Source organism: Leptodactylus fuscus, chromosome 7, assembly GCF_031893055.1.
Source record: "Leptodactylus fuscus isolate aLepFus1 chromosome 7, aLepFus1.hap2, whole genome shotgun sequence".
Classification (NCBI taxonomy): Eukaryota; Metazoa; Chordata; class Amphibia; order Anura; family Leptodactylidae; genus Leptodactylus; species Leptodactylus fuscus.
The window spans coordinates 83,712,507-83,736,446 of record NC_134271.1 but is presented as its reverse complement, the minus strand read 5'-3'; the positions used below and the strand labels follow the sequence as shown (position 1 = coordinate 83,736,446).

At 42.0% G+C, this 23,940-nt stretch overlaps 2 protein-coding genes across 6 annotated transcripts in view; one reads left to right on the top strand and one right to left on the bottom strand.

Moving 5' to 3' along the window:
• The window catches only part of TTC8 (tetratricopeptide repeat domain 8), a 485,821-nt gene that overhangs the window by 273,941 nt on the left and 187,940 nt on the right, over positions 1-23,940 (bottom strand). The window lies entirely within an intron of this gene.
• The window catches only part of FOXN3 (forkhead box N3), a 139,614-nt gene continuing 120,881 nt past the window's right edge, over positions 5,208-23,940 (top strand). For both annotated transcript variants that reach the window (XM_075282415.1, XM_075282412.1), the window contains exon 1: positions 5,208-5,373. The gene's annotated coding sequence lies outside the window, so the exon portion shown is untranslated. The remainder of the gene's footprint in view (positions 5,374-23,940) is intronic.

Genomic DNA, 23,940 nt, shown 5'->3' with positions numbered 1-23,940 from the left:
TGGACCCTTAGGCCCCATGGGAGGAGTGGCTACAAAATGCATGGGAAATATATATGAAGTTCTTATACTCAGTGGCGTAACTACCACGGAGGCAGCAGAGGCAGCTGCCACAGGGCCCGGGACATTAGGGGCCCGGTGACAGCTGCTACCGCTGCTATCATTATTCTCGGAGGTCTTTTCGGACCCCTGAGTATAATGATCGGGGCCCCCTGTTGGTGGAATACTTTCCACCAACAGGGGGCCCGGAAGCTGCAGCAACGGCTGAGACACAGGAGCTGCAGGTCTGGCTCCTCTCAGCGCTTCAGGACGCTCCCCCTCTCTCCCCCCTCCCTTTCTCTGCCTGTCCTCTGCCCACCAATGAGAGGGCTGAGGAGAGCCCAGGAGGCGGGGCTTATCCCTGCCGAGCTCCTGCCGTCCCGCACGCAAGAGGAGAAGAAGAGGAAGCTGCTCCAGGAAAATGAAACTAAAGATACACAGGTACATACTGGGGTTACTTATTAATATCAGGCATATGGGGTGATTACTTTTGTTTTAGTAACTCCATGTGCCTCATATTAATAGCAGTTAACCCTATCATGTAGCTCACATTAACCCCTGTTAACTCACCATAAGAGTTACTGATATGTGAGACATATGGGGGTAATAATAATGAAGATACTTTATTATTACCTCCATGTCTCTCACATATCAGTAACTCTTATGTGAGGTACACAAGGGTTAATGTGAGGGACATGATGGGGTTAACCTCTATTAATATGAGGCACATGGAGTTACTAAATTGTGATGCACATGACCAGATTTTTTATCCACAATTGTCTTGGTATAGCGGTGACGTGACAGTATTTAGTCCTGTAGGGGCCACTATGGAACATAATACTGTGTGTAGGGGCCACTATGGGACATAATACTGTGTACAGTGGCCACTATTGGGTATAATACTGTGTGCAGGGGCCACTATGGGACATAATACTGTGTGCAGGGGCCACTATGGGACATAATACTGTGTGCAGGGGCCTCTAAGGGGAATAATACTGTGTGCAGGGGCCACTATGGGGCATAATCCATTGTAAAGCATGGACTCAAGACCTGGTTCAGCTGGTTTCCACATGTGCCTGTTACCATCCCCCCCAGCTAGGACAGCATGGCTCAACATGCGGCATGGAAGAGAAACCTACATGGAAATGCGGACTTCTTTGTTCAAGGAGATGATTTCTGGCGTCAATTGCTGATGTGTGAAGATGCTACAGCTGACTGGTATTTCTTTCTATTACTGTGGACACGTGGGACACTGTTACAACCTGGGAACCTACCATCACCCACCTACCCCAGGAGTTATGGAAGCTTGGCAAGAGAGCAGCACCATGTATACCTGGATGGTCTCTGACTTCCTTGGGGCAGTAGAACACTGTGGTAAGGAGGAGGAGGAGGGCTTGTGATGAAGGACATTTGGGGCATTTTTTGTGGTTAAAAGGACAATAGTGCTGATGCAAGATACCGAACTATCAGCTGTGAGCAGGAGATCTCACCACCTACCAAAGGAACTACCACATGTTATCATGATAGCTGCATATGTCCCCCACCTCTGCAAAAATTTCTGCTTGTTATATCCACATGCTGTGATCCCCCTCCTCGTGTCCTACAACCAAGTCGGCTGTATTATTATTATTATTATAATTATTATTATTAACATCAATCTGCACAGAGAACTAAATGATCCTGCAGTATGTCTGTGTTTCTTTCTTTTTTAGTTGCTATGATTCCTAGGATTTCTCTATCTGCCATGAGCTTCTATGTGTTTCTCTCTTGTTATATACTACTGTACCATCTATGAAACTGTATCACTGAAATTTCCCCATTGTGGGACTATTAAAGGAATATCTTATCTTATCTTAATACTGTGTGCAGGGGCCACTATGGGACATAATACTGTGTGCAGTGGCCACTATTGGGTATAATACTGTGTGCAGGGGCCACTATGGGACATAATACTGTGTGCAGTGGCCACTATTGGGTATAATACTGTGTGCAGGGGCCACTATTGGTCATAAAAGAGTGCGCAGGAATGCGTAGGAAGGACTCGGTCGAGATCTTCGGTGTTGGGGGGGCCCCATGTCAAAAGTTCGCCACGGGGCCCCGCCATTCTTAGTTACGCCATTGCTTATATTTCTACTTTATACTCAATCCATTCCTAGCTTTGGCTCAAAAAAAAAAAATACAGCAAAATCTGCCACAAAAAAAGTTGTGTTTCTGCAACATGTGAAGCTAGCCTTAGGCTGAGGCCCCATCTGCACTTGGGAAACCTACTCCATATAAAAAAGCGGTTACCTTAGGAAACCCACGAGCCCCATAGACTAAAATGGGGTCTGCATAGTTTGTGTTCAGTTTCCACTTAAAAAGCATTTTTCTATCCGCATTTTTCAAATGGAGAGGGGAACAGAATCCCTGTATGGAGACTGAGCGCATATGTGAACTGAGCCTAAGGCTACTTTCACACGATCAGTGTTTGGTTAGTGATTTTGTTCAGTGATTGTTTTCTTAAAACTAGGAGTGGATTAAAAAGACAGAACAAGAACAAATATTTCTACTATACCTGATATCTGTGCAGTCTCCACTCCTAATTTTGGCTCACAATCACTGAATGTTCACTGACCAAACACTGCCGTGTGAAAGCAGCCTTAGGGAGCATTCACACGATGTTACGCTCTGCTCATTTTGAACGTAAATTTTGTTCAGAATGAGCGCGTAACAAGCAGCTCCCATTGATTTGAATGGGTGCCGGCATACGCGCACTACCCATTGAAATCAATGGGAGGCTTTTTTCTCTATTGCTTTCAATGTAATACGTGCGTATCACATTGAAAGTAATAGGTAAAAAAGCCTCCCATTGAGTTCAATTGGTAGCGCGCGTAAATGAAGTCAATGGGATTTGTTTTGAAGCACCTCACTCTGTCCTCTAGGGGAGGAGAACGTTTGCTATCAGCATAAAAAGGAGTCAGTATACAATCAGTATGTGCATCAGTCCGTTTTGAAGTGTCAAACTGAATTCAAAAGGACGGATGGCATACTGATGTGTGAACATACCCTTAGGGACCTTTTTAGATGCTTAGGAAGCCTTTGCAGCTGTTTTGCGCTAATTATTCTAATTTTCTAAGATAATGACTTTTGGGTTTTCCTTGGCTGTAAGCCATAATCATCAACAAGAAACACTTGAAAAAGTTCACTCTGTTTGTAATGACTCAAGATAATATATAATATATATTATGTTTTACATACATATTATGTTTTACTTTTTCAATTGAATTACTAAAAAAAAAAAATTTATATTCTTATTTATTGAGATCCACTTGTCATTGGAATGCTGCAATTCTCAAAAAAAAAACAAAAAAAAAACCGTGCGTTTTTGAAAATGCTGCTTATCTGCTGCAGATTTCTTTCTGCAATATTTGGATAAAGTCCCTACACTTTGCACAGCCACAGCTTTTTTGCAGCGTGGGGCCCCAGCCTAAAACAACATGCAGTTCTCATTGTGTGAATAGACCTTAGCATGGAATGTAGTAACTTTTTTCTGCTTCATGACTCATTATGAGAAGCAAGAAACCGTGGAATAATTCAAGAGCAGAAATCACAGATATTTTCATTCCACTTCAAAATCTCTCCAGATTTTGAGAAAGCATCCATGGCTATAAGAGAGGTTAAGAACTCTTGAGTTTATAGGTCAAATGATCAGCAATGAGTAGTGTTCAGGTGCTACCAGCAGGGGGAGCAGGCACCTTCCATCCCAGGACACAACTATACATGAATTTGACCAAGGCAGACTAGTAAACAGATTGTAAACAAGAGGACAAATAACACAATCTATATATGTAATATCTGACTAATCATTTATGTGATATTTATCAATCAGTCTGATATGTATCTAATCCATCTATGTAGTATCTATATATTTATCTCTGTCATCACTACCTAATATTTATATTTCTTTATATCTAAAAGATATGTATAATGTCTATGTAATATCCTATTATCTGATATTTATGAATAGATGATCTTCTATCGATGTAATATTTAGTTTATATGAAATCTGTCAAATCTATTTATGTAACCTATAACTTGCTATTTATCTCCCTGATATTTAGCTAATCCATTAATGTAGTAGCTATATCATGTCCATATATTTATCTATGTGATCTCTTACCTATCTACTGTATATAATATCTATGTATGTATTTTACTTCATATTCGCACTTTACAGAGATATTGTCGACACTGTCCCAAGTAGGACTCATAACCTACATTCCTTATCAGTATGTCTTTGGAGTGTGGGAGGAAACCAGAGCACTACATAGATGGAGGGAACCCACGCAAACACGGGGAAGAACATACAAACTCCTTGCAGATGTTGTCCTTGGCTGATTCTAACCAAGGACTCTAGCTGCAGGGCTACAGTGCTAACCACTGATCCACTGTGCTGCCCTGACAGTGTCTATCTTACTCAGCTTATATTTATCAATCTCATTGATTTTAACTTTTTATCCATCTATATAATCTCTCTAATATCTATGTATCATTTTCTATAACAGGGATCAGAAACCTTCGGCACTCCAGCTGCTTTGAAACTACAACTCCCAACATGCTCCATTCACTTCCATGGGAGTTCCAAAAACAGTAAAGCAAGTCTGCATGCTAGGAATTGTAGTTTCACAACAGCCGGAGTACCGAAGGGTGCCTACCCCTGCTCTATAATATCTATCTATCTATCTATCTATCTATCTATCTATTTTGTCTAATGTTATTAGTAACATATTATTTTGAGTCTTTGATTTCTTTTAGCCAATAGAAAGTTACTTATTACTTTCTAACCTGCCTAGAAGGTAGGATCTGATTGGTTTGCTGTGGGTCAAATCACTGTTTTCCTTTGCACAATGTGTTACTCTCTTGTGTACTTTAGTCATAATATATCTTAATAATTGGACTTAATCATCAGCATAAACAGCAGGAAAGCCACAGTGAATAGAGTACATATTTATAGAGTCTCCCTCCCCATTAAATATTGGCAATGTGATCTAATAATAGTCATGTGTATTATTGATTTTATTGTCACTACTTCAGTTTTTTGCAGAGAAGCTGAGGGCCTGGCTGGAGAGATGAGCTGATGAGCAGTAGGACCCAGGAGGCAGCAGCTGTAGTTTGCTCAGAACAGTGACAACACTGAGCTGTTTCAGAGAGTATGGGCTGGTTATGGCTGCATTCTGTCTGCAGAGATCCTTCACAATAAACAGCACCAGGATGGCCGGGATAAGCCTGGAAATATAACCTGACCCTTAGAGAAGCGACTGATGCAGGCAGGACACTCCACAAATCAAGGATTACAAGGTAAAGAACGTGGCTTGTGTCTACCTCCTGCCCAGATACATTCCCTTACTAAGACCATTGTACTGTAACCTCCCAGTGCTGTAGATAACCACCCTGGTGACATTGTATCACTGTGTACTATAAGCAAGCTAGTGAAAGATACAACATATCAGTTTACCACATATCCTTGGGACACTGTATCGTTCTACATACAATGTATCAGTCATCCCAACCACCCTGTATCGGTTTCTACACTCTATATAAGGACACAAAATATCAGTCTACAGCAGGAGACCACATAGTTGATATAACTCTATAGATCTACAAGCATATACAATGTATGAGTCTAATAAACCTACTCCCTTTCTGACATTGTATCAGTCTACTATGCATACAGCTCAGCATAGCGTTACAGTGTATCACTCCGGTACCCCATAATACTAACCAGCCGGGTGACTTTCTCCTGTGTATACAAGTCTATATAAGGTATTAATGTTTCACTTGTATACAGTATACTAACCACCCTGGTGACATTGTATCAGTCTACTATGTGTGAAAGCCTTTATTATAATACGGTGTGCCAGTCCTATACCACAATGCTCTGTGCACTGGACATAAATGCTATATATATATCACTGCTGTCACCCACACAATGTACAATATGTACATATTGTAACATACATATCTGTAGGTGTTCAGCGGCTGCATCTTGTCTCCAGAGGTTTTATGTCTTTATCCTTCTGTGTCCTTGCACAATGTCTTAATATCTTAATATCTATGATATTTTTATGACTGCATTGGGTCACTTAGTTGCAGATAAAAAGTTTTACAAGAAAACATTGACTGTAGGGAAAACAAAATGGCAGTTTGTACGTGTCAGCAGCCGTCTGCTTCCTGTTGACAGTCACTTTGAGAATTTCATGCAGCAACAAGCTGGAGAAGATATTGTCTGCGGCTGTTACTTTGTTTTTTGGGTCTGTTTTAGATGTTAAACTTCCCTTCTGTCATCCAGGGGGATAGGATACAGGTTTCATTTATACATTTCAGACAATATATAAACTGTTTTGTTTCTCTGTCACAGCATTGCTATAGACAATGTGCTGCTGTGGCATGAAGTAGTGGGCCCTTGTGTATTGCTGAAGAGTGACTGTTAAAGGCAGTCTACTGTATATTACTCATCTATTATTCAATATGCCAAATGCGTGGCGGTTCTTCGCAGGTGGACATGTCACATGATCGGCCACCCTGCACACAATTCTATTTGTGGGACAATGTTGCAGCAGGTGACATACTGGGCTACACGGCGACATCAAGCTGCACAACCAAAAAATTAGTGCAATTTGTCTGTGACTTGCCATTTCGCAGAAGATATGTCACTATTTTAGAGTGCAATTTGGCTACGAGTCATAGACAATTTAAGGTTTGCAATCCCATTAGACAACTAGGAAAACATTGATACAGCTCAGACGCTATGTCAGAAAAGTTGCTGGTGATCTGCGATGAAAACTATTGTAGGTTTAGACTTTTTATGACTTTTGTATCTGTATTACATTCGCAGTTATTACTTGCTGTATTGCGATGTGACCTTATGATGTTGATGTCTGACAACTATAGTTTCCTTATAGACCAAACGTAAGGATGTAAAGTTGTTCGGTATTGGTGCCTCAATATACATGTGCCAAACTCCTATTTTTTCATTGTAAGGGGTGTGGTGACCCTCATTTACTGACTTTCAATATCATCTGTGATGTCTACCTTTCCACACAGCAGTGATATGCAGTTGGCACTACTGACACCTTCATTGTGGGCATCCATATTCATGCCTAATTGGCACAGACAGTCTTGTTTGCTCCATGCATTGCGGGGACGGTCTGTTTAAATGGAGCTTTGTTATTTTAGCAGCCGATGACGTAGATCAGAGCTAAGATTGCTCTCAACATCACAAGAGCAGCTGAAGATTCGGCTCTATAAATGGCTGATGTGAACACACTCCGAGATCCAGAGGAAAGCTAAAATAGTAGCAGTCACTTTTCTTAAGGCGCAAGTGGGCGCATACATGAGTCAGTGTGAACCGTCAGGGCTTGTATGGATCCACTTAATCCCCTTGACAACACTGAATGTGAATTTCTGCAATATCTAGATATTGCTCCTTTATATTTGTGTTATGTGTAGGATGCACTGCTCAAGTATACAGTCACAAGGACTTGCATTTACTGCTGGAGTCTTAAATGTATATTTGCAGAAGGAAATACATGTAGAAGCATTGTTGTCTCTAGAGCTGTTACTATGTAGTAATGTTAGTGCAGGCAGATGACATTGCAGAGTCAAAGCCTCTACTAGTGTCAGGGGCATATAGATAGAGAGAGAGAGAGACAGAGACAAAAAAGTAAAGTAAAAATGTTGGATTGCTGCAAAACTCAGTATGCAGTTGTGTATAAAGCAGATATGTAAGTGATTACAGGTATAGTCTGACTAGACAGTGCTTCCCTTGTTGCCTTATAAAAAGGCTCTTAGAGGCTACTTTTGGGTAGTGTACCTCTTGATAAGAGATGGTTGACTACTAGACATGCCTCTATTTCACACTCAAAGATATTTTGTCCAGTTGACAGATTTGTGATGGGCTGTATCATTGGATTTAGAGAAGCAGGATCGTTTTGAAGAATTGCCTGCCATCTAGGCCATTCCGACCTAGCTCTTAGGAGCTGTTGGGAGCATTGGTACATGAGGGCACACAAATATGGCATACAGGCTCCAGGCAGACCACTAGATCATTTGATCTGCTGACATGAGTAACTTCCACAGTTTTCTTGTCCACCAAGCCTACAAAGGTGGCACCTTCATTACACAGTCCTGTCCCTCTCTAGTCCACTGCCAGGCACTTAGCAGAAGGGAATTTCGTGTCACTGCACTTATTATGGGTCCTGCCATTGACAGACAGCAATAGTCATCTTCTTTTGATGTAGTGTTGTGAACAAGAAATCTCAACTGCTATGAACTGAAACCGTATTTTCTTCAACAATAAATACAGGTTCTGTATAAGATCTGACTACAGTCTATGCTTTAATCCTGTCCTTGAGTTGAGTGACACACTGCCCCAACTGGTGCTGTAATGATCTGGGGAGCCATTGCATATGACAGGTGGTCACTCTTGATAGTAATACAAAATACACTTACAACTCAGTGATATGTGCATGACTGTGGAACGCCAGCTTTGGCAACCTACAGATGTACAGGATCTACAGGCCCGGCTGCAACATATCTGGGTAGATGTGTCACAGGATACTATGTGGAAACAGTATGCCTCCATGTCCAATCATATTTCATCTTATATCCAGGTTAGTGGCGGCACAACAGGTTACTAAAGGTTCCTCTTAACTGTACAGTTTTCCACAATAAACTTAACCTTTTGCTCTAATATTGTAATCACTTACGTATATCATCATTACATTCACACATAGAAAGTTTCATTCAATTCTAATATTTATTATTTGTCAATGAGTATAAATCATATAGTAGGCATTAAACTTGAAGCCAGGAGGTAGACACTTCTGATTGTTTACAAAAAAAAAAAAACACAGCTGTGCCACAACCGCACTGTGTGAACTTGGCCTGGATCCAATGACGTAGACCCTCAACCATATGCATATCAGATTTCTCTGATGTATTTGAGATATTTTTTAGCTGTAATTTTTAGACTTAAGATTAGATACAGGAGCTCAGCAGGCAGTATCACACATGATAGACTAAAAGCACTTCTTGGCAGCATGGTACGGTCTCCACTCAGTTCGCTTCAACCTAACTTCCACTCGGTTTGGATACTGTGTACGGCAGAAAATACCCACTTCATGCACCAGGTTGTCATTTATATATCAGCAGAGGAGTATATGGAGGTCACGTGACCTTCTAGTATTGCTTTGGTTTCCTTGGTACATACTGTAGTCTAAACTGGGTACTAAAAAGTATCTGGCTGGTGCCCACTACTTTCAGGACTTATTCAAAGTGGAAAAAACAACAAAAGCAGAGTAAAACAGGCTTAACAGTAGCATGCAACCGAAAAGGGGCTTTACATACACAGTACCACACACAATAGGATAAAATCCATGGCTCAGCAGTCAGTATCACATGTGACAGGCTCAGCAAGAACATGGTAGACTTAGATACAGCAGTCCAGTAGAGAATATCACATATGATAGGCCTGATAAAGCAGCTCAGCAGAGAGTTCCACACATGACGGGCTTAGATACAGCAGCTCACCAAACAGTGTTAGGTTTTGATCCAGTAGCTCACTATCCCTGAGGGATATATATATGATACACTGAGCCCTTTACATTGCTGTCAGATATGTAGCAGCTGTTATGGGAACATTGGGAAGCTGAGCCCCAGTAACACTAGCTCCAGGCTATGCGCCTTCATATTTTCGCAGGCCCGCTGCCTGATATCAGTAAACAATCTCCTCATTGGCTGCAAAATTTAGACACAGGAAGTGGCTGCTTTCTAAACCTGAGAAGTGGGGACTTGTCGTCATGGGAACAAGGAGCTGGCTGCGTCTGCCTTCCGTCCTTTAACCCTTGCAAGGCTGCTATATGCTGTCTTGTCACTCCCGGGAGGGGAAACAATTTTTTTTTTTTTGCTATCACACTGTCAATGTGGGTTATATTTTGCAGTCAGCTGAGAACGGTCAGATTTAGATATGACATACATATAACAGAGAGTATTTATATATTTATCAACCTTTATGAATGACTATGAGCAAATAGATGGATAGAATGTGTTTTTTTGTTCTACTGATAGCTGCTGAGTTTATCATTTAGATCTAAGTTTTTGCCATCATTGAATTTTAGTTTCCTATGAGACTGGAGCTGGTAAACAAGGGGCAGCCCTGAAACAAGATACCAGTAAAATATAGAAAGAAATGTTTTTTTCCCACTATATACAGTGTTGGCCAAAAGTATTGGTACCCCTGCAGTTCTGTCAGATAATACTCAATTTCTTCCAGAAAATGATTGCAAGCACAAACTCTTTGGTATTAATATCTTCATTTATTTTGCTTGCAATGAAAAAACACAAAAGAGAATGAAAAAAAAAAAGTCAAACCATTGATCATTTTACGCAAAACTCCAAAAATGGTCTGGACAAAAGTATTGGCACCCTCAGCCTAATACTTGGTAGCACAACCTTTAGACAAAATAACTGCGCACAACCGCTTCCGGTAACCATCAATGAGTTTCTTACAAGGCTCTGCTGGAATTTTAGACCATTCTTCTTTGGCAAACTGCTCCAGGTCCCTGAGATGTGAAGGGGGCCTTCTCCAAACTGCCATTTTGAGATCTCTCCACAGGTGTTCTATGGGATTCAGGTCTGGACTCATTGCTGGCCACTTTAGAAGTCTCCAGTGCTTTCTCTCAAACCATTTTCTAGTGCTTTTTGAAGTGTGTTTTGGGTCATTGTCCTGCTGGAAGACCCATGACCTCTGAGGGAGACCCAGCTTTCTCACACTGGGCCCTACATTATGCTGCAAAATTTGTTGGTAGTCTTCAGACTTCATAATGCCATGCACACGGTCAAGCAGTCCAGTGTCAGAGGCAGCAAAACAACCCCAAAACATCAGGGAACCTCCGCCATGTTTACCTGTAGGGACCGTGTTCTTTTCTTTGAAGGCCTTTTTTTTTTTTTCTGTAAACTGTATGTTGATGCCTTTTCCCAAAAAGCTCTACTTTTGTCTCAGCTGACCAGAGAACATTCTTCCAAAACGTTTTTGGCTTTCTCAGGTAAGTTTTGGCAAACTCCAGCCTGGATTTTTTATGTCTCTGGGTAAGAAGTGGGGTCTTCCTGGGTATCCTACCATATGGGTTGACACCGTTGCACCCTCGGACTGCAGGGCAGCTTGAACTTGTTTGGATGTTAGTCGAGGTTCTTTATCCACCATCCGCACAATCTTGCGTTGAAATCTCTTGTCAATTTTTCTTTTCCGTCCACATCTAGGGAGGTTAGCCACAGTGCCATGGGCTTTAAACTTCTTGATGACACTGTGCACAGTAGACACTGGAACATTCAGGTCTTTGGAGATGGACTTGTAGCCTTGAGATTGCTTATGATTCCTCACAATTTTGCTTTTCAAGTCCTCAGTCAGTTCTTTGGTCTTCTTTCTTTTCTCTATGCTCAATGTGGTACAAACAAGGACACAGGACAGAGGTTGAGTCAACTTTAATCCATTTCAACTGGCTGCAAGTGTGATTTAGTTATTGCCACCACCTGTTAGGTGCCTCAGGTAAGTAACAGGTGCTGTTAATTACACAAATTAGAGAAGCATCACATGATTTTTCAAACAGTGCCAATACTTTTGTCCACCCCCTTTTTTATGTTTGGTGTTGAATTATATCCAATTTGGCTTTTTGACATTTCTTTTTGTGGTTTTCCATTGAAGAGAAATTAAATGAAGATAATACCAAAGAATACCAAATTTGTGATTGCAATCATTTTCTGGAAGAAAATGAGTATTATCTGACAGAATTGCAGGGGTGCCAATACTTTTGGCCAACACTTTATTCCAGTCATCATTTATGCCACTTTTGTGGCATAAGTGATGATGATTATGGTGCCTACATCAAGAAAATTAGAGAGGCACAAATGAGGGGGGGGGTCCAACCTCTGGGTATGCAAGTGCATCTAAGTGTCCCATGGCAATGGAGCCACATAGGACTTATGGGATGCACTGAATAGAGCAGTGGTCAGCTATGAGCAGTGGTCAGGTTTGGGCACTACCCCTTCATTCACATGTGACACTTATGGACACGTGCAGGCCCCCCTGTGATTATTGGGGGTCTCTGCAGTGATCATGTATTAACCCCTTATGCTGTGGATATGGTATAAACCACATGTAACCATATAAAGAGCAGAATTACTGTGTAAAGATGTTATATTACTTATCCTGTGCTGTTCCTAAGTTATAGCCTGTATCCTATTCCAGAGTTGCACTCACTATTCTGCTGGTCACTATGTACATACACTACATTATGTATCCTTTACGGATCCTGTGGTACATCCTGTATTGTACTCCAGATCTACACTGACTATTCTGCTTAGTGGAGTTATTATGTACTTATACTACATTACTTATTCTGTACCAACCCCAAGTTAGATCCTGTTGTTCTTTAATTATAAAACATTATACATAAAATAATATTAATTACAAATATAAAACATAGAATAATATAACAATATGACAGTAATAATAGTAATAAAATGAAAAACATAACAAGGGTAACAGATAACATACCTAGGGGTCCATTCACACGGTTTTTTGGCGAGGATTTTGGAGCTGAATCTGTGTCAGAATCCACGTGGAAAAAAACGCCTCCCCATAGAGTTCTGTGGGTTCTGCTAGCTTTTTTTTTTCCGCTAGCGGAAAAAAAGTTTCTTTCAGGTGGATTCCACCTGCAAAAACCAACACAGTTAATGGGAGGTAGAAAATCCACGTGGCATTGGCAAAAACCGCATGGAAAAACCGCTACCGTTTTTTTCAAGGCCCATACACTGTGCTGGAGGAAAAAAACATTTCCTAATTCCTGAAGTGGATGTTTTCCTTGCCATAATCCTCGCCAAAAATCTCAGTGTGAATGGACCCTAAAGCAGAAATTACAAATAGCAGGATAAGATAACATAACAAGTACTAAAATATACTATATACATGATAACCCGTAACTGAAAAATAGTACATTGCCAAAACCAGCCCCATTGCACCAAACTCTCCTCAGCTTAATAGAACACCATATACTATATGACACACTACACCAATACTAGTTATACAGACTCTCCAACTGATCCAGCTGCCCATGACACAAAAGGAAATAATTCAATACATCGGTGACAATATTATAATAAACATATATATAACACACATATAAATACAAACCAGAAATAAACCATAATATTATTTTACTGTATTATACAGTACTTCAGATGCATTCACTGTGCTACTGGTGGAGTCGCTGTATAAATGCTTTACTTACCCTTTACTGGTTTTGAGTTGCGTCCTGTGTTAGGGAGGGTTCACACGGTGTAACGTGCCGCGTGATGTGGTATGTAGACGCTACGTGACCTTTTGCGGGCCGTATACGCTCCCATTGATTTCAATGGGAGCGGGGATCGTATGCGCCGCGCTAGTTTGCGGGCGTGATTCTGCGGCTGCAAAATCACAGCCGCAAACTAGCGCGGCGCATACGATCCCCGCTCCCATTGAAATCAATGGGAGCGTGTACAGCCTGCAAAAGGTCACGCGGCGTCTATGTGCCACATCACGCGGCACGTTACACCATTTGAACCCTCCCTTATACTTCAGAGCTGCACTCACTATTCTGCTGATGGAGTCACTGTGCACATACATTACATTATTTATCCTGTACAGATCCTGACTTACATCCTGTATGACATTGCAGAGCTGTGCTCACTATTCTGCTAGTATATATGTTATATTACTTATACTATATTGATCTTGAGTTATATTATACTAAAGAGCTTCACTCACTATTCTGCTGGTAGATTCAATTGAGGGAATTGAACATAGATTGACACAATTTGTTGCGCATGGCTGTGTTTTTTTAAGAGGACAGGAATTAGCAGGATGTGACCATATGATTGTGGTATGAGTTTTGTAGTATTCACAGCACTCTCACTCCTTTCAGGTATTATCGTCATTGGGACTGTGCCTCCACTGGTGATTATTAGACATAACATTGCAATCGTAATAACTTCACACATTCCTGTAAGAAGAATGTTATTGTGCTTTGTGGTAACCGGGGTTTGACCTTGACTGAACCCAAGATTGTCGTCATCTTGCAAGAACTAAAAGCACACTTATATGATGAAGAAATGTAGATATTCATACCCTACCCATAACTAAGGCTGTCACCTATTCTTAACTGCTCTGTTAAATTGGTGGCATCAGGGGTGGTAACCAGTGGCTGGTGAGGGCTATTGTCTGTGTGCCAGATTTGTACAGGAATGGTGAAAGATATGTTGTATTTCCAATATTCATGCATATACTGGAGGAAATACCAGTATATACTCGAGTATAAGCCGACCCGAATATAAGCCGAGGCGCCTAATTTTACCACAAAAAAACTGGGAAAACTTATCGACTTGAGTATAAGCCGAGGGGGGGAAATGCAGCAGCTACTGAAAAATTTCGAAAAATAAAAAGGCTGGAGTTTTTGGGTGCAGTAGGTGCTGGGGAAGGGGAGGGAGTGTTTTAGTTGCCTGTCTGCCCCTTCCCTGAGCTTGAGGACTGGGTTACCCCCCCCTAGTTGGAATTCAGCCTGGCTCAATATAGGGTATCTGCAGTCCTCCTATTAACCCCTTCCCGACAGAACAGGAGCACTGCAGATACCCTATATTCAGCCTGGCTGTAGTCAGGCTGAATTCCAAGCGGGAGGAAAAAACCCAGTCTCAGGGAAGGGGCAGTTAGACAACTTTTTTTTCCCGCTACGGCGTTTACTGTACAGGAAAAATATTTTTATAGATTTGTAGAGCGGGCGTTTTCGGACACAGGGAATACCTAACGTGTATGTGCTTCACAGTATTGATAGTATTAGTTTAATATGTGTTGTAGGGAAAGTGGAGAGATTTGAATTTTTAACACTTTATTTAAAAAAAAATTTTTTTAATGCATTGCAATACATTGTAAAAATCGGCCAGGTCCAGCGGCCGAGGTCTTCTTTCAGGTCCGCCCTCAGCGCTCTTGCCGGCAGCGGAGGATCTCCCTCAGCACTTTAGGTCGGCCCTTGAGAGAATGGTCGCGCCCGCTCCCTCCTCTCTCCAGGGGCATGGCAGCACCTGCCGCCTCTCCATAGCGGTTCCCCTCAGAGGCTTCAAGTTCCACCTGTGGAGGGCATCTCCACTGTAACTCTTACAACGGAGATGCCGGAGCTCATGGACGCCATTATAGCTACAGACCCGGCATCCAGACCCAGCATACAGACACCGCCACGCTCCTGCTGTTCATTTAAAACTGCAGAAGTGCTTACAGTACTTCTGCTAGCAGGTCCGAAACACAGACACACGCCGGGTGGGGGCCTGAGGTTACGTGGCCACGACACCTTGCGTGTGATAGAGCGGGAGGAGGGGTTGGCGGTGTCTGTGTTCTGGGCCTGTTACCAGAAGTACAGTAAGTTCTTCTGTAGTTTGAAATGAACAGCATCGCTGCACTCCTACCAGGAGTGTGGCGCAGCTGCGGGCCTGGCACCTACCCCGGTGTCTGTATGACGGGTCCGGATGCCGGGTCTGTAACTATAGTATTGCTGAATTACCGTAATGACTCTTGTATAAGCCAAGGCAGACTTTTTCAGCTCAAACACTGTGCTGAAAAACTTGGCTTATACTCGAGTATATACGGGATTAAATGGGGGTGTATCTATGTGCACGATTGATCTATGCACTAATATGGGTGTAATTTACATGCCTATTTCATGTACCAGTGTAACCAAATGTTGATATGCTGACATAGTCAGGATAGGAAAACAAGGAGAGACACCAAGCCGATCCTCGTGTATTATCACAGGGTGAAATGGAAACACAGAGATGAGTGTCTGCTCACCTAGTTCGGTTGTGGTGGAGTCACAACAGCCCGACGGAGTCTTTAGACACAAGTCAGTGCTGGTAGTACAGGACAGTTCAATAGGCAGCAGCTGCAGTAACGTCACAAGAACATAATATATGGATGCAATGGATGGACCGACCTGTTTTGGATACAGGACGAAGGACAGCACTCACCCGGACATACCAAAAACTTCTTTATTATTGGAATGAGAACATAGCACAACGCATTTCGGACCACTGATGGTCCTTTCTCAAGTGCACAATTGCTTAAAATGACACAAATAAAAACATCATAACTAAAAACCCTCCATTCTCTAAAACATTTGTACAGTGAGTGACATTTATGCACACACAATGCCATTCTGATTGACATATATGGATAATGTGTTTGTTTTGGTGTACACACTGATCTTATTTGGGTGTGTGCATAAATGTCCATCCATTGCATCCATAGTCAGGATAGGGGGAGTTGTCTACTGCGTACTGGATTTATACAGGAAGTGGAGGTAGACAACTGAGTATACAGGTCTCCTCTGACATATGCACACTTTACAGCAATAATAAGGAAACTTATAATGTTGGGACTTAGAAATAACATGTATACAAAAGAGCAAAAATAGTGCAATTCACTTACCTGATTAAAGAGGAGCTTTCACATCCTCATTGATGTGCCCTATTATATACTGCTGAATTCAGTGCACTGTTGGCTTGCCCAGTATGCGCCCCTGTGCTGGAGATATCGGTGCCGTTAATTTCAGCACCAATATCTCCCCACTGTTAGAAGGGCAAACCTTACAGCCTGGCGTCGCTGAGCTGTGACACTCCCCCTGACAGTACAACTCTATGGAAGAGTAGTGTCATTCAGCTTTCTAGCTGTATATAATACCTGCACATAGATGAGGAAGAAATTTACTTTATTTTCAAAGAGTTAAAAGGGGTTATCTAGCCCCATAAGAAATTTTTTTACCAATGACCTATCCACAGGATAGGTCATCAGTATGTGATCTGTGGGAGTCTGACACCCGATCCCTACACAGATATTGTTTGGGAAGCCTCCAGGCACCAGAAGTTATAGCAGTGGATGGGGAGTGCATGCAGCTTCTCCAATTTAATTAATTGGAGCGGTGCTATTGTTCTCAGAAACCAACGCTATACTGTAGATGGCTGCATCACCACTACTGTTACTTGAGTAGGAGTAGCTGCTTGCGCTCCCATTCCACCGGTATAATTTTCGGCACCCTGGTGGCTCCCAAAACAGCTGATGTGTGGGACTGGGTATCATACCCCACAGATCAGATATTGATGGCTGAATGAACTTGCCATATAGTTTATTGTATTTGGAATGTATTGAAATGCAACAAATAAATCTGGATGGAGAAATTGCTAACAATGGTAGCGATGGTATTCTGTGTGCTAGTGTGCTAGTTTTATACATAAGTGGTAGTTGCATTCTAATCTGCATTCATACATACACGTGTGGAGTCAAGAAGTATAGTGGAAGTTCACACAGTATATTAATACATGAACGGAATCAGTGAGGATGGTGGGAATTGTAGTATCTGTGCTGCAGGGGTGATGTCATTGGAGCATGCAGGCAGAGGCGCATCTTCCACGAGACGACCTGACGCAATGGCCACAAGTGGCGCCTTATGGAATAAACTGGGGGGAGGCATTTTTTTTAATCGGCTGCTACTTTTTCTGTTCTTGCAATAGATAGGGGCTGATAACTTTTACTCACCTGTCTATGTTCCTGCCCAGACCGCCCTCCACTGCTACCTCTAAGAGGTCATATACTGTGGGGGGCCAAAAAAAGGGGGTTTAATACTATATGGAGCCAAATAAGGGGATTTTTTGATCTGCAATTGGGGGGCCTTTCCTAATTAGGTGGACCCCATCAGGCAACCACAGCTGGATTGGGTATCTTTTTTTGGGGGGACAGGGGCACCTTCTTGTAGTTCGGCTCAGGCAGCAGAGAAGTTAGGTTCACCCCTGCATGCAAGCTGCAAGGCACCTCATAGCTTACTCTTCTCATGAGTTCAAACAACAGGCCATCATTTGTGCGCTCAGTCAGGATTTCCTGTCAGGTGCTCTTTCCAAGACTCTTTCAGAGCGGATATTGTATGTGCTTGCTGTAATTGTGAGAGGAAGTACAGGGATTCTCAGACTCCTGACTCTGCCGCTCTCCTCCTTGTGTCTTTAGTTTTGTTCATTTCTCTACGTCTGTACCGGAAGCTTCCTTCTCAGAGAGCTAGAGAGAGAGAGAGAATTATATTTTGAGGATGGATGCATTATAACAAACCTTCAGCTGTGTCTGTATTCATTAACCAAGAATATTTACATTTAATGACAGCAGGCAGAGATCTTGAAATAGTGATGAAAAAAAAAAAAAAAACCTTAAAAACCAGAGCAACCCCTGTTTCCTACTTTGCAATTACTTGTTCTCTGGTGACAAAACTTTGTGGGAAAGATAAATCCCTGATAACTGTGTGGAAAATGAGCCTCAAGAAACAAGCTCCGACCTGCGGTAATTGAGTGGGTTACACAAGGAAATCCTGCGCAGTTACCAGGTCTGAGGTCACACTCGAGAACACTCACAATGGGCGGAATGGCAGGACTGTGAATTAATAGACTGCTTATGGAAATAACTGACTGATATGGATGTGAAAATGGCTACCGACCCATATTACAAACCAGAAACTTAAGATACAGCAGCTCCGCACACTGTACACACATAATATGCTTTGGCTTAGATACAGCAACTCAGAACCCAGTATCACACATGATAGGCTTAGACAAGCACGCTGAGCAGGCTTTATTAGACTTGATAGGATCAGATACAGTAACTCACACGTGATATATGTTGGGTTTTTTTGTTTGTTTTTTTTACCTCACCATCCTAATTAAAAAAATAAAGTTTTAGCCCGGACAACTTCTTTAACAGATGGTATCACACATGACGACTTTAGATACAGTGGCTAAACATGAAAGGTTTAGATATAGTGGCTCATCAGACAAGATCACACAATGTAGGCTTACAGTCCTATGAAAAAGTTTGGGCACCCCTATTAATCTTAATCATTTTTAGTTCTAAATATTTTGGTGTTTGCAGCAGCCATTTCAGTTTGATATATCTAATAACTGATGGACACAGTAATATTTCAGGATTGAAATGAGGTTCATTGTACTAACAGAAAATGTGCAATATGCATTAAACCAAAATTTGACCGGTGCAAAAGTATGGGCACCTCAACAGAAAAGTGACATTAATATTTAGTAGATCCTCCTTTTGCAAAGGTAACAGCCTCTAGTCGCTTCCTGTAGCTTTTAATCAGATCCTGGATGAAGGTATTTTGGACCATTTCTCTTTACAAAACAATTCAAGTTCAGTTAAGTTTGATGGTCGCTGAGCATGGACAGCCCACTCTCAAATGATCTGAAAACAAAGATTGTTCAACATAGTTGTTCAGGGGAAGGATACTAAAAGTTGTCTCAGAGATTTAACCTGTCAGTTTCCACTGTGAGGAACATAGTAAGGAAATGGAAGACCACAGGGACAGTTCTTGTTAAGCCCAGAAGTGGCAGGCCAAGAAAAATATCAGAAGGGCAGAGAAGAAGAATGGTGAGAACAGTCAAGGACAATCCACAGACCACCTCCAAAGAGCTGCAGCATCATCTTGCTGCAGATGGTGTCACTGTGCATTGGTCAACAATACAGCACCCTTTGCACAAGGAGAAGCAGTATGGGAGAGTGATAAGAAAGAAGCCGTTTCTGCAAGCACGCCACAAACAGAGTCACCTGAGGTATGCAAAAGCATATTTGGACAAGCCAGCTTCATTTTGGAAGAAGGTCCTGTGGACTGATGAAACAAAGATTGAGTTGTTTGGTCATACAAAAAGGCGTTATGCATGGAGTCCAAACAAAACAGCATTCCAAGAAAAACACTTGCTACCCACTGTAAAATTTAGTGGAGGTTCCATCATGCTTTGGGGCTGTGTGGCCAATGGCGGCACCGGGAATCTTGTTAAAGTTGAGGGTCGCATGGATTCCACTCAGTATCAGCTGATTCTTGAGAATAATGTTCAAGAATCAGTGACGAAGTTGAAGTTACAATGGAGATGGATATTTCAGCCAATGATCCAAAACACCGCTCCAAATCGACTCAGGCATTCATGCAGAGGAACAATTACAATGTTTTGGAATGGCCATCCCAGTCCCCAGACCTGAATATCATTGAACATCTGTGGGATGATTCGAAGCGGGCTGTCCATGCTCGGCGACCATCAAATTTAACTGAACTTGAATTGTTTTGTAAAGAGGAATGGTCCAAAATACCTTCATCCAGGATCCAGGAACTGATTAAAAGCTACAGGAAGCGACTAGAGGCTGCTATCTTTGCAAAAGGAGGATCTACTAAATATTAATGTCACTTTTCTGTTGAGGTGCCCATACTTTTGCACCGGTCAAATTTTGGTTTAATACATATTGCACATTTTCTGTTAGTACAATAAACCTCATTTCAATCCTGAAATATTACTGTGTCCATCAGTTATTAGATATATCAAACAGAAATGACTGCTGCAAACACCAAAATATTTAGAACTAAAAATGATTAAGATTAATAGGGGTGCCCAAACTTTTTCATAGGACTGTACATACAGCAGCTTGATAGACATTTGTACATATGATAGGTTTAGAAAGAACGGCTCAGCAAATGGTATCACACAAAAGCTTAGATACCCGAGCTCATCAGACAATATCACACATGATTATGGATTAGATGCAGCAGCTCAGCAGAAACTGTTTCATATGATAGAAATTTAGAAGACTACAGTACATAACATATCATAGATTATGTATCCAAGGCCTGCAGAAAATATTGCACGTGGTGGCTTAGATATCCAAGCTCAGCAGACTGTATCACACATGATGGGCTTAGATACAGCAGTTCAGCTGACAGTAGCACACATCATAGACATGGATACATCTGTTGTCTCCAGAGTTTGTCTGCAGATTGGTGCATATTACACACCCTGTAAAGACTTGGGAAAATATGAATATATCCCCATTACTCTGTGCCTTTGCTTTGGCACAGTCATGGCATCACTTTCCTGCCAGCTTGACCAAAGTTCTGTTTGCAGTTTAAAGTTGTTCCCTAATCTGCAGCCCAGCAGCCTCATGTGTAACTTAGTGGCCGCACTGTTGGAGTGATTTCAAGTACAATTTGCTGGACACGTTTGTAGCATATTAATCCTGTATGAAATGGTTGTACAGGAGAGATGGAGCGATGCTCCCCGGGCAGGAGTAGACTCTGTTTCAGCTCTTCATCTAGGTTCTGCAGCGCTGGCACTGTGGAATTAATAGGGGAGCTGATTAAGCGCATTTAATGCCAATTGTGTAGTGTGACAAAGAAAATAGTCACACAGCTCTTTATTGTGTTACTGTAATGCTTAACTCCTCAGCTGCCAGTTCCAGAGCAGACTCCTGAGCTACTAAACTATTACATGTAAGGATAAGCTGTAATACAACTGCAGCAAAAACATTAAACTTGTGTCTGGTTTTGAAGTCATTGATGTCATCACTGCTTTCTAGTAAATGCATTCCCAGTGACGTCACCACTGATCTCTAGTGACAAGATAGGTTGCATTCTCATTGACATCACTGCTGCTCTCTAATACCTGAGTAGGCTACGTTCATAGTGCTTTTGCTGCCACTCTATAGTGAATGGATTTTCTGCGTGTCAATGATGTCACTACTGATCTCTAGTGAATAGACAGGCTGCATTCCAAGTGATGTCACCACGGATCTGTGGTGTTTGAATAGGCTGCATTCTCAGTGATGTCACTCTAATAATGGATAGGCTACATTCTTTGTGATGTCACTGCTGCTCTCTAATAATGGAATAGGCTGCTTTCTCTGTGATGTCACCGCTGCTCTCTAGTGAATGGATAGGCTGTTTTCTCAGTGATGTCACTGCTGCTTTCTAGTGAATGGATAGGCTGTTTTCTCAGTGATGTCACTGCTGCTCTCTAGTGAATTGATAGGCTGCATTCTCAGTGATGTCACTGCTGCTCTCTAGTAATAGGCTGCATTCTCAGTGATGTCACTGCTGCTCTCTAGTGATTGGATAGGCTGCATTATCAGTGATGTCACTGCTGCTCTCTAGTGATTGGATAGGCTGCATTCTCAGTGATGTCACTTCTGCTTTCTAGTGAATGGATAGGCTGTTTTCTCAGTGATGTCACTGGTGCTTTCTAGTGAATGGATAGGCTGTTTTCTCAGTGATGTCACTGCTGCTCTCTAGTGAATTGATAGGCTGCATTCTCAGTGATGTCACTGCTGCTCTCTAGTAATAGGCTGCATTCTCAGTGATGTCACTGCTGCTCTCTAGTGATTGGATAGGCTGCATTCTCAGTGATGTCACTGCTGCTCTCTAGTGAATGGATAGGTTGCATTCTCAGTGATGTCACTGCTGCTTTCTAGTGAATGGATAGGCTGTTTTCTCAGTGATGTCACTGCTGCTTTCTAGTGAATGGATAGGCTGTTTTCTCAGTGATGTCACTGCTGCTCTCTAGTGAATTGATAGGCTGCATTCTCAGTGATGTCACTGCTGCTCTCTAGTAATAGGCTGCATTCTCAGTGATGTCACTGCTGCTCTCTAGTGATTGGATAGGCTGCATTCTCAGTGATGTCACTGCTGCTCTCTAGTGATTGGATAGGCTGCATTCTCAGTGATGTCACTGCTGCTCTCTAGTGATTGGATAGGTTGCATTCTCAGTGATGTCACTGCTGCTCTCTAGTGAATGGATAGGCTGCATTCTCAGTGATGTCACTGCTGCTCTCTAGTAATAGGCTGCATTCTCAGTGATGTCACTGCTGCTCTCTAGTGATTGGATAGGCTGCATTCTCAGTGATGTCACTGCTGCTCTCTAGTGATTGGATAGGTTGCATTCTCAGTGATGTCACTGCTGCTCTCTAGTGAATGGATAGGCTGCATTCTCAGTGATGTCACTGCTGCTCTCTAGTGATTGGATAGGTTGCATTCTCAGTGATGTCACTGCTGCTCTCTAGTGAATGGATAGGCTGCATTCTCTGTGATGTCACTGCTGCTTTCTAGGATTGAAGTTACATAAGTCAGTTTATGTTGACCTCTGGTGACTCTCTCAGGGGCTGTGTGGCTGCTCCTGCCCCACTTTGTGTATGTGGTGTAAGCATTAGTCAGGTTATTGATCAGAACATCAAGGTGATAAAGCATGCTCACTACTACAGTCAATTAGAAGTGGTTGGCCTGTACATATCTTACCCCATGCATTGTCTAAAGGAAGGGGATCAAAATTCTGGAAAGCACATCCTCCAACCCTTATCCTTGGAGTTTAGCAATATTCCTCAAAAATGAAAGGATTTTTAAAAAATAATAATGACAATTGAACATTGAATCAATAAACCACATAATGTGTACCGTCCCTTTAAGTGGTACTTTAGGGTTGGAATTGTATCCTACGTGCATATATATTTTTGAAGGAGAAGCCGAACAATCATAATTTGCTTCCCCATTGTTCAGTGACAGCGATGCAATGTATCTATAGGGACATCACAGGTGAAGTAGGGACATTTTATCATTGCGGTGTGGGGAGGATGTCGCTGCTGCTTATTTTATACAATACTCTGGTTTCCTGCCCTCACTATGGAGTCTATAAACTCCAGTTATTAGGGTTAGCTTGTCTGTTGCCTGGCAACCCTCACAAGGAACATAGATTTCCCTTTGCTGCTGCTAGAAGGATTTGCTGTAACTAGGGGTTGCTGGTAATGGCAGATTACATTACTACATGTTCTCTACTCTACCTGTAATATTCATTTCATTTATGAGAAAGTGGGAACAGATAGAGACTTGTGAGAGCATTTGGGCATCCTGTGAATTGTTAGATAAATGGAGAACTGGAGAGATACAGAGATGCAGATTTTGCCGAGCTTTGGACAGGGGGCTCATATTAGTTGTA